Source organism: Octodon degus, unplaced genomic scaffold (genome assembly GCF_000260255.1).
Source record: "Octodon degus isolate 3935 unplaced genomic scaffold, OctDeg1.0 scaffold00043, whole genome shotgun sequence".
In the NCBI taxonomy this organism is placed as follows: Eukaryota; Metazoa; Chordata; class Mammalia; order Rodentia; family Octodontidae; genus Octodon; species Octodon degus.
Genome location: NW_004524619.1, coordinates 11,640,857 through 11,650,238, shown reverse-complemented (window position 1 = coordinate 11,650,238; position 9,382 = coordinate 11,640,857). Strand labels below are relative to the sequence as shown.

The 9,382-nt window shown below is 44.8% G+C and overlaps 1 protein-coding gene across 1 annotated transcript in view; it reads right to left on the bottom strand.

Moving 5' to 3' along the window:
- Positions 1–9,382, bottom strand: part of Pxk (PX domain containing serine/threonine kinase like) — a 55,880-nt gene that overhangs the window by 44,269 nt on the left and 2,229 nt on the right. The window contains exon 2 of the mRNA XM_023715728.1: positions 4,549–4,596. The gene's annotated coding sequence lies outside the window, so the exon portion shown is untranslated. The remainder of the gene's footprint in view (positions 1–4,548; positions 4,597–9,382) is intronic.

Genomic DNA, 9,382 nt, shown 5'->3' with positions numbered 1-9,382 from the left:
TTTCTTTCTTTCTTTCTTTCTTTCTTTCTTTCTTCCTTCCTTCCTTCCTTCCTTCCTTCCTTCTTTCCTTCCTTCCTATTTCATCTTTCCTCCCTTCCTTCCTTTCTTCCTTTGTTGAAGACAGGGTTTTGCTACGTAGCTCAGGCTGTCCTAGACCTACTCTGTTAGCCAGGCTGGCCTTCAACTCACAGCAATCCTCCTGCCTCGGCCTCCCAAGTACTGGGATTACAGATGTGCACAATCACATCTGGATTAATCTATTCAAAGCTTTATTTCACTGTAAGAAAAATATACTGATTGGCCAGCCAAATAGTTCAGCGGATTAAAGCACCTGCTTAGGCAGATGCAGGGGCTGGGAGTTTGATACCTTGACATGCCATGTAGGCCCCACTCCCGGGCACGCTGAGATGGCAACTGAGACTAGGTGTGGTGGCATGCACCTGTAATCCCAGCACTTGGGAGGCTGCAAACAGGAGGATCACCACGAGTCCAATCTATGCAGTGAGACCCTGTACACCCTTTCCTAAATCAAAAAAAAAAAAAAGAAAGAAAGAAAGAAAAAAGAAAATGTACTGATTAAGAAAAAAGAAAATGTACTGATCAAATATTTCATCCCTTCTTCCAAACCTTCAAAAAATTCTCTTTGCTTCCAGATTCTATTATACTGTAATATCCTGCTACATGAGACAGGCTTGAAGTAAAGACCTCACAATATATGCTGCTTAAAGTACAAAACTATATGCTGTGAGTTGCTTTTCATTTTCTTCCTTTCGAGACAAGGTCTCCCTTGCAGCTCAGCCTGGCCTGGACTTCACTAGACAGCCCAGACCGGCCTCAAGCCCACAGTGATCTTCTGCCTCAGCTTCCTGGGGGCTGGTATACAGGCACGCACTACCATGCCTGGTTTACATGTGTTGTTTTCAAATCTTGTTTAAAAAGATTAGCACTCAAGAGACATTTATTTTCTATTTCAGCTTTTTCTATGACTTCTAAGTGCTTACCAATCACAGAATACCAAATTTGGAAATCCAATGGCCAATTCTGGGGGAGGTCTTTTTGAGACAGGAAGTAAAGAACCCCACATGCCATTCCTATCAACTGCAGGGTAACAAGACAAAAGAGGATCCCAAGTGGGCTCAGCCTGGCAGAAGCCTCCACATGACAAACTACATCCCAGTTTCATGAGCACTAGCTTTCAGCTAAAGGAAAACCCTTCAAGTATAAACTGCATGTCTCTCCTTACTCACTTGCATCATTAGATCTTAAGAGCCTACAAACCACCTTCAATTATATTTCAGGCTGCATTCTAGTCAGTTCTAAGCTCACTGACAGAACCTGTGAGCTCAAAGCTCACGACAGACCTTTAATTTGTTCTAATTTCCTCCCCAAAGTCAATGGTGGCAGTAAAACTGGAATCATAAAAACTCATGTCATGTGAGACTTCACAAGCCACCCCGCATTTCGGATGTAAAAGAGAAGAAATGAGACTCAGAGGTCTCAGTGCTAGGAAAGGAGGGTCTCAGACTCCTCCCCAGTGCAAGGGCTGGTTCCCCTGCTCTCTGCCCAATCCCCACCATGTCAGCCAACTGCTCCTTTCTTTTTTGTTATCATAAACTATTTGCTTAGATAGTTGGTATCTTGATGTTACACTTATCTTTGGAAAATATAGGCTTTTTCTGCCTCTTTGCTTACAGAACTTATATGAATGTATTTGTACAGAATGTGAAAATTAGAGAGGATATAAAGAACCAGAAGAGGGTGGGGGAGATGGCTCAGTAGAATAAGCGCTTCCCTGGCAAGCGCAAGGGCCTGAGTTCAGTCCCCAGTTCCGCAAAAAGAAAAGAAGCAGAAGAAAACATAACACATAATCCTACCCTCTGGAGAGGGGATAGTTAGGATTCTGGCATATTTCTTTCCAATGCTAAATGTTTCAAAAATCCTATTACACGGCACATACAGCGTCACATCCCACTTGCTTATTTTCACTTGTGTATGTTCCTACTGGGCTTAGACATCCTCCATAAATGTATTATATTTCTCATTCTTCAACAGGAACTAACCATCTGTCAAAAGAACTGAACAGTGAATATTACATCACGGCTCATTCTGTGGCTCTGGAGGCTTTTTCATCTGTGTTTTGAAATTATCTTGCTGCCCAAAGGCCACATGTACTTTCTTCTGCTTATTTACTTGGATCCATAAAACTCCCCCACTTAAGTGAGTCTGGCCGCACTCTGCCCAGCACAAGCCAACATCAATACCTGCACTACTTGCCTTTGAAATAAGAGGCACACGGAAAGTCCTCATTTTAAAAGGAAAAATTAGACTGAAGCAAAAACAGAATTCTACTGTATCAGAAAGGGCCCTAAGTCAACAGCCATGGAGACTCAGGCCTGCATTCCCAAACAGAGCGAACGGCACAGAAAACCCTCTTTCGCAGCACCATTCTCAGAGCCGAGTCCAGGCATTAGGCGCCCATGGGCTTACTCAGAGGTGGAGGAACACATCGTGGGAAGGCTGCTTCCCAGCTTTAACAGGATGCAAACGTTTATTTGTACACAAAGGCTGACCCACAGGAGGCCCACGGTTCACCCCCGGAACGCTCACAGCGCTGTGGGCCCCTGATGCTACTGGCAGGGTCCTCCCTGCCACGGGAACAAAATCTACGTGAGGGCCTTCTCTGCCTCCCCCAGCGCCTTATCTTCAGTGCTATCACTGGCTTACCTTTTGTCCAAGGGCACAGAACGCACAATTAAAAACCCATAAATGAAACAAGCGAAACCCACCAAGGAGAAGAATCTGATCTCTCTCTGGAGATTTAAACTAAAACTAAAAATTGAGAAAGATACTATGTCAAATGTATGGCCATGCGGTGATTACATAAAGGTCTCCATACCCGGGCCAGCACTTTCATACGGACAACAGGGCACCCATGCTTTCAGCAGTTATTGCAAAAGCAGTCTGGGCTCAACAAATGCTACTGTCTGAAGTCTGACTGGTAACGGCCGCACTCGGCCTCCTCCCAGCCAGCGGTGCCCTTCGCCTCCGCGGGCTGCACCGGGCTCACGAGAGCACGCAGCGCTGGCAGGCAGCAGGCCTTTACCTCGGGACCGAGCTCCTCACACGCCAAGCGCTGTGGCTCAGGCTGAAAAGGGCTCTGTGACCACTCAAGTCTTAGGTATGAAACAGGCCCGGTGGCCATCAGTAACCCACGTTCCTTGAAGAGCAATCTGGCCAGGGAGACGGTGCTGCTGTTGCCAGGGCTTTCTATGGTGCGCCACCTCCAAAGCCAGGCTCTTCGACCATTACCAGCCCCCGGCTGTTTCTAGACAGACCGCAGTTCATCCTTCCCATCAGAGTCACTGAGTCAGAACACTTAAATCACGGGAATTTAAAAACACGCACTGAACGCCTGCTGGGGCAAGCTTGGGCAAATGTACAGGGACCTCCGTTCGACCTCCAGCACCACAGGCTGCGCACACCAGCCCAACACCCCTCCCCACCCCCGGTGGGCTGAGCTGGCCACAAAAAAATAAATAAGTAAAAATTTTTAAAAATACAAATAAAACATGTGCTTAAAGAAAAGTCAGCACTAATCTGTGAAACACAGATGATACATCAGTGCCTATGACTGCTGTGAAAATACAGTCTTGCAGCCAGTTGCAAGGTAACTATTAATTAAAAATCGTATGTTTATCCCAAACATTTGTGTTTGCTTGTTTTCTGGTTTTTTAAGACAGAGTCTTCGGGGGCTTGCATGTTAGAACGTTGGTCCCCAGAGAGGCACAACCTGGAATGGCCTGGTAGGGGTTCTGGACTGCCTAGTAGATCGCTAAGTCACTGTGGCTGTGCCCTAGAAAGGCATGTGACACATCTCCCTCCCTCGTTTCCTGGCTATACTGTCCCACCATGATGCAATGCCCCAGGCCACACAATAGGACCATGGACTGAAAACCCAGAACTGGGAGCCACGGCACACTTTTCATATTTATTTATTCATTCATTTGGTACAGGGTCTCACTATTAGCTTGGACTTTTTTTTTTTTTTTTTTTCAGAACCAGGGATTGAACTCAGACCCTTGTGCTTGCCAGGCAAGTGCTTATTCTACTGAACCATCCCCCTAGCCCCTAGCTTGGACTTGTAGTGATCCTCCTGTCTCAGCCTCCCCAGTGCTGGGATTACAGGCATGCACCACCACATCCAGTTTTGGGACCAGCATGGTGCACCCGGGGTTCTGAAGCCAGCACAGCATGCAACACTGGGGACTGAACTTGGGAGATTGTGCTTACCAGGCAGGTGTTTAGACCACCGAGCTATATTTTATTTTATTTTTGTGGTACCAGGGATTGAACTCAGGGCCTTGCACTTGCCAGGCAAGCACTTATTCTACTGAGCTATCTTCCCAGCCCACCATCCTCTTTATAAAGTCTCAGGTAGCAATGGAAAGCTAACAGACAACGATTCCAAACACTTTCAAAGACACCTTAAAAAAAAAAAAAGACACCCTAATTAATCAGTGTGCATTGCTAGAGTTTGCAAACATTTACCTGCAAGCTGTTGTTCAGTAAATCAAAGTCACTGTATCTTCTAACAATCTGTAAGAGACAAGACAGTGGAGTTTTGATTCAGGAAGGACATCTTTTTCCATTTCCTTTCACATTTTCTGCCATGTTAGAGCTGTGACACTGTGATAAGTGGGATGTGGCCTTCCTGGTACTTACAACTTGTTTAACCTTACAGATGCAGAACACAGCCCCAGCCAAGCCCCAGAGTTGACTAGGCCACGCGAACATATTTTTATTGCCAGACAACTCAAAAGACACCAACAGATAAGTCAAAGTATTTGTTCCCAGGGCAAACAGTCTTATTAACAAGGTTCACGTAAAAGGAGAGATGAGGGGCTGTGGAGATGGCTCAGTACAGTAAGTACTTCCCTGGCAAGCGTGAGGGCCTGAGTTCAATCCCCGGTTCCGGAAAAAAAAAGGGGGGGGAGAGATGAATTAATGATTTACAAAAAATAAAATAAAATTTAAAAAACTCAGCAGGGAATCTAGCAAAAGAAATGGGCTATTTTGAGGCCATTTCATCCTTGTTGTGGCTGGCAGGGCCCTGGAGCCTGGACTGTATCACAGGGAGAGCTGCCCTACCCTGCCCTGACTCCGCAGGCTCCCCTCCTGGTGGGCAGTCTATTCTCCACTGCCTGCCTTCTCCTATGTTGGTGCCATCGATTAGACCACAGCCAGATTCTAGTAGCTCTGGATAAAGACATCATTCACTTTTGAACAGTTTCACACCAGCATTTTTTCTGATTAATTATATTAGGGATTGAACCTAGAGTCTTCACACAGTTCTTTAAAAAAAAAAAAAAACTTAAGACAGAGTGTCACTAAGTTGCCCAGGCTGGGCTCAAAGTTGTGATCCTTCCGTCTTGGCCCCCCGGAGTGCTAGGATTGCAGGCGCCACCCCCTGCCTAGCTGGCCTTCAGCTTTTGCTAGTAGCTCTCAAGTATTAGTGTGTAGAACAATTACCAGGAGTTGACAACCAGGAACTGCCCCTAAACATGGAGTTTAATTGAGTAGGTCTGGAGGGAGGCTGCAAGAGGACATTTTGGTTGAGTACGCACAATTCTCCAGGGTAGTGGAGCCAGAAAACTGCAGCAGGGCTTAATTCTTCTAGCAGGACACTGCTCTTGGTCCTGCTCATCAAATAAACACCAGAAGTTTATTTATTTTGAACCAAGGATTGAACTCAGGTCCTTCCGCTTGCCAGGGAAGTGCTTATTCCACTGAGCCATCTCCCCGGCCCCAACATCATAAGTATAAATAAAAGCCTCCCCCATAAGCATAAAAGACAATGAGACAGCTAACCAGAGAACAGGAAAGTTCCAGAGCTGTTCTGCCAGGGATCTAAGAGCCACCTTGGACTAGTCACTTACATCTTAAATGCAAAAGGAAAACACTAGTACCTAGGACTGGCTTAGAGTGAATTAATGTACTTGAACCAGTGTTGAATAATTCATAAATACTAAATAAATGTAAAATGTAATAATTACAAAAAAAAAAAAAAACCAGCTTGAAATTTGAGGCAACGAGCATACCAGGTGGCCGCTGTGGTCAGCACTGCCTCAAGCGGGACAAAGCTCCGGCTGGTATGGTAAACACAATCACTAAAGCAGGAGACTTCCAGGGAGATGGGGGAGTGATGAACAGCAGAGACAGCCTCTCCTAGACATGGTGCCCGGACGCTGGAACACAGCAACGTGAGGAAAAGAAAGAAGGAAGTTGCTTCCTGGGACGCAGGGAGGATCTAAAGCAAGAACTGAAGCCCCCAGGGAGGGCGAAGAGAGCTCAGTGCAAAAGGAGGAGGAGCAGGCAGCGCTTTCTCCAGGCCCTGAGCCCGCCTCGCAGGAGCAGCTCGAATCTGCAGACCCACGGTGACTGCTGGCGACCCCAGATGCCTCCATAGAGAAACGCACTGGTGGAGCGGAGCAGTGGACACAGCACACTGCAGTGGCCGGTGAGCTAGTCAGGTTCGGCTGCCCCCCAGGAGAGGGTGACTGTCCTACAGCCATCTTACAGATGGGCCAGCTGAACTCCGAACTTAGAGCAGCTGCAGGTTGGCTCCAGTGTCGGCAGAGCCACAGGGAGGCGAGGTCAAGTCAGCAAGAGGTGAAGGAGCTTTCTAGCTGCCAGAAGGCATGCGGAGTGTGGCGACTGCGCGCATCGGGCAGCAGCCTTGCAGCCAGAATCCGACTGAATTTCAGTGGAGTGTGAGGTGCAGGCTTGCTGGGGTATACTACACTGCCGTAAATCTACCGCTGGCTTGCGGGATTAATCAACACGGACCCGAGCTGCGTCTGCACACTGTCTACCGGTAACAGCAGAGACACACCCAGAAGTGAGGGACACCTTTTCCTTCTTTTTTTGCATTTTTCTTTTTTGTTTATTCCTGCTTTTATGATTGTGAACACTTTCTAGTTTTACTGCTCTGTTCTGCTCTTTTTCTCTTTCTTCTCTTCCCTCCTGTCTTCTGCACCAGCTGCTCAAAGTTCAAACAACCTTCCTTTGCACCCCACCACTGCATCTTTTTTGGGGGGGTCTTTTAAAGACAGGGTCTCCTTGTGCAGTCCAGGCTGGCCTTGAGCTCACTTTGTGGCCCAGGCTGGTCACAAACATCCAACAATCCTCCTGGGATTACAGGTGTGCCCTACCACACACAGTGCACACCCTTGCTTCTACTCTCCTCCTCTTCTTCTATTCGTATATTTTCCTCCTAACCCCTTTTAAAATTCCTCCCTGAGGGTAAAATTGCCAAATCGAGGGCATATTTACTGTATACAATTTTCTGGTTTGTTTTAGATTTCGTTAGACAACCACAAATCTAGTTCATACAGTTAAAGGTGGCAAATTAATAGTTACCATAACTTGTCATTTTCTGGGCTGTGCTTGATGCTACTGTTATTACTGACTGTACTACTTCAGTCAGGGTGACTGTTGTTCTGAACAGTTGTTCTTCCTGGTATGCCAAGATGAGACTGCCCAAGGGTCATAAAAAGTAAGCCATGTAAGCCAGTGCTGAGCCAGGCAGGCAACCTCTTACCCCAATAAATTAAAGAGGTAGGATCATGCAACAGACTCAAAACCCAAAGGCTAACTATACTTGGAAGACTTCTCAGAGAAGTAGTTGTTTTCTAAAGGTTCTCAATACTTGCAATAAAGGTACCTGCCATAAGCAACTTATAAGCATCAACCAGGGAATTAAACTTAAAAAAAAAAAATAAAAAGATGCATAAGCGAGATGCAACCCAGACTTCCAGCTCACCAAAGGCAAACCCAGGAGCAACGTGACGGAACAATTTGAAGCCATCCACCTGGACTCTGAACTAACAGTGGACGCTACAAAGCCAATGAATGAGACTCCAGAAAAAAATCAAATCTAAAATAATTTGTCAGATAACTACAGAGATGCTGACCATAATGATTAGTGACTTTAGAGTAGATACAGATAAAAAAACAAGAGGAGTTTAGGAAAACAATGGAAACATGATCACCCATTGTAGGAACAAATGAAATCCATAAAACAGATACAAACAGATATCCAGGAGACCAAAAATTGTATTGTGTAATCCCAGCTCTGGGGAGGCTGGAAACAGGAGGCTCACAAGACCAAGCTGCACAGTGATACCCTGTGCCAAATACATTAAAAAATAAATAACTGTATTGAAAGTATATGCAGCAGAAAGGGCCAATATGAGGTCAGAATACCAAATATAGAAGACATAACTGCAGTTAGTGATCATAAAAATAAAGATTTCTTAAAAATAGCAAGGGATCATGAAAAATTAATCCAACACCTGCTAGATGATGCAAAGAATAACAAGCTTGATCAAAGTCAGTGAAAAGGCAGAAGATGGCAAAAACAATATTTAAAACAAAACAAAACAAAACAAAAAAACCCTGTCCATGGAAACTTCCCAAGCAGGGAAAAAGAATTTGACATATACATACGTAAGGCATATAGAACGTCAGTAAGCCATGACCAAAATAAATCTACATCAAGAGAAGCAATGGTCAATATTCCAAAAATTCAACCCCAAAACAGAATACTAAAAGCTATTAGAGAAAAGAAAAAAATCACCTATAAATGAAGGCCTATTGTATTACAGCAGATTTCTCAACACATCTTCAAATCAAAGAAAGCTCAAAGTATCTCAAACCCTAGAAGAAAGCAATCTCCACCCTAGACTGATGGATCATGCAAAACTATCTTTCAAAATTGACAGAGACATAAGATACTTCCATGGCAATGAACACCTCATGAATTTCTTGACCACCAAGCGAGAGCTATAACCTGTTCTGACGTTTGTGCACCAAATACCAGAGCACCCAACTATATAAACCAAGTTTTAACAGACATGAACAATCAAAGAAGCACTAATACAGGTGTGATGAAAGACCTCAATACAGATCAAGTAGACAAAAAATCCAACAATGACATATCAGAACTGAAGCAAAAGTTGGATCAAATGGACTTTGTATATGTCCACAGAATATAGATACAAGATCAGAACACGCATTATTCTCTACTGCACACAGATGTTCCCCAAAGTAGACCACACACTGACTCACAGAACATGCTTGAATAAACACAAAGGAATTGAAATTATCCCATGTATATTATGGGACCAGTTGGAAATCAATGAATCAATAGGAAATCAATGCTAAAAGAAACCACAAAAACTTCATAAACACATGAAACAGAAATTAAACTTTCCTGGGGCCGGGGAGATAGCTCAGTAGAATAAGCGCTTGCCTGGCAAGCACAAGGGCCTGAGTTCAATCCCCGGTTCCACAAAAAAAAAAAAAGAAATAAAGAAAGAAA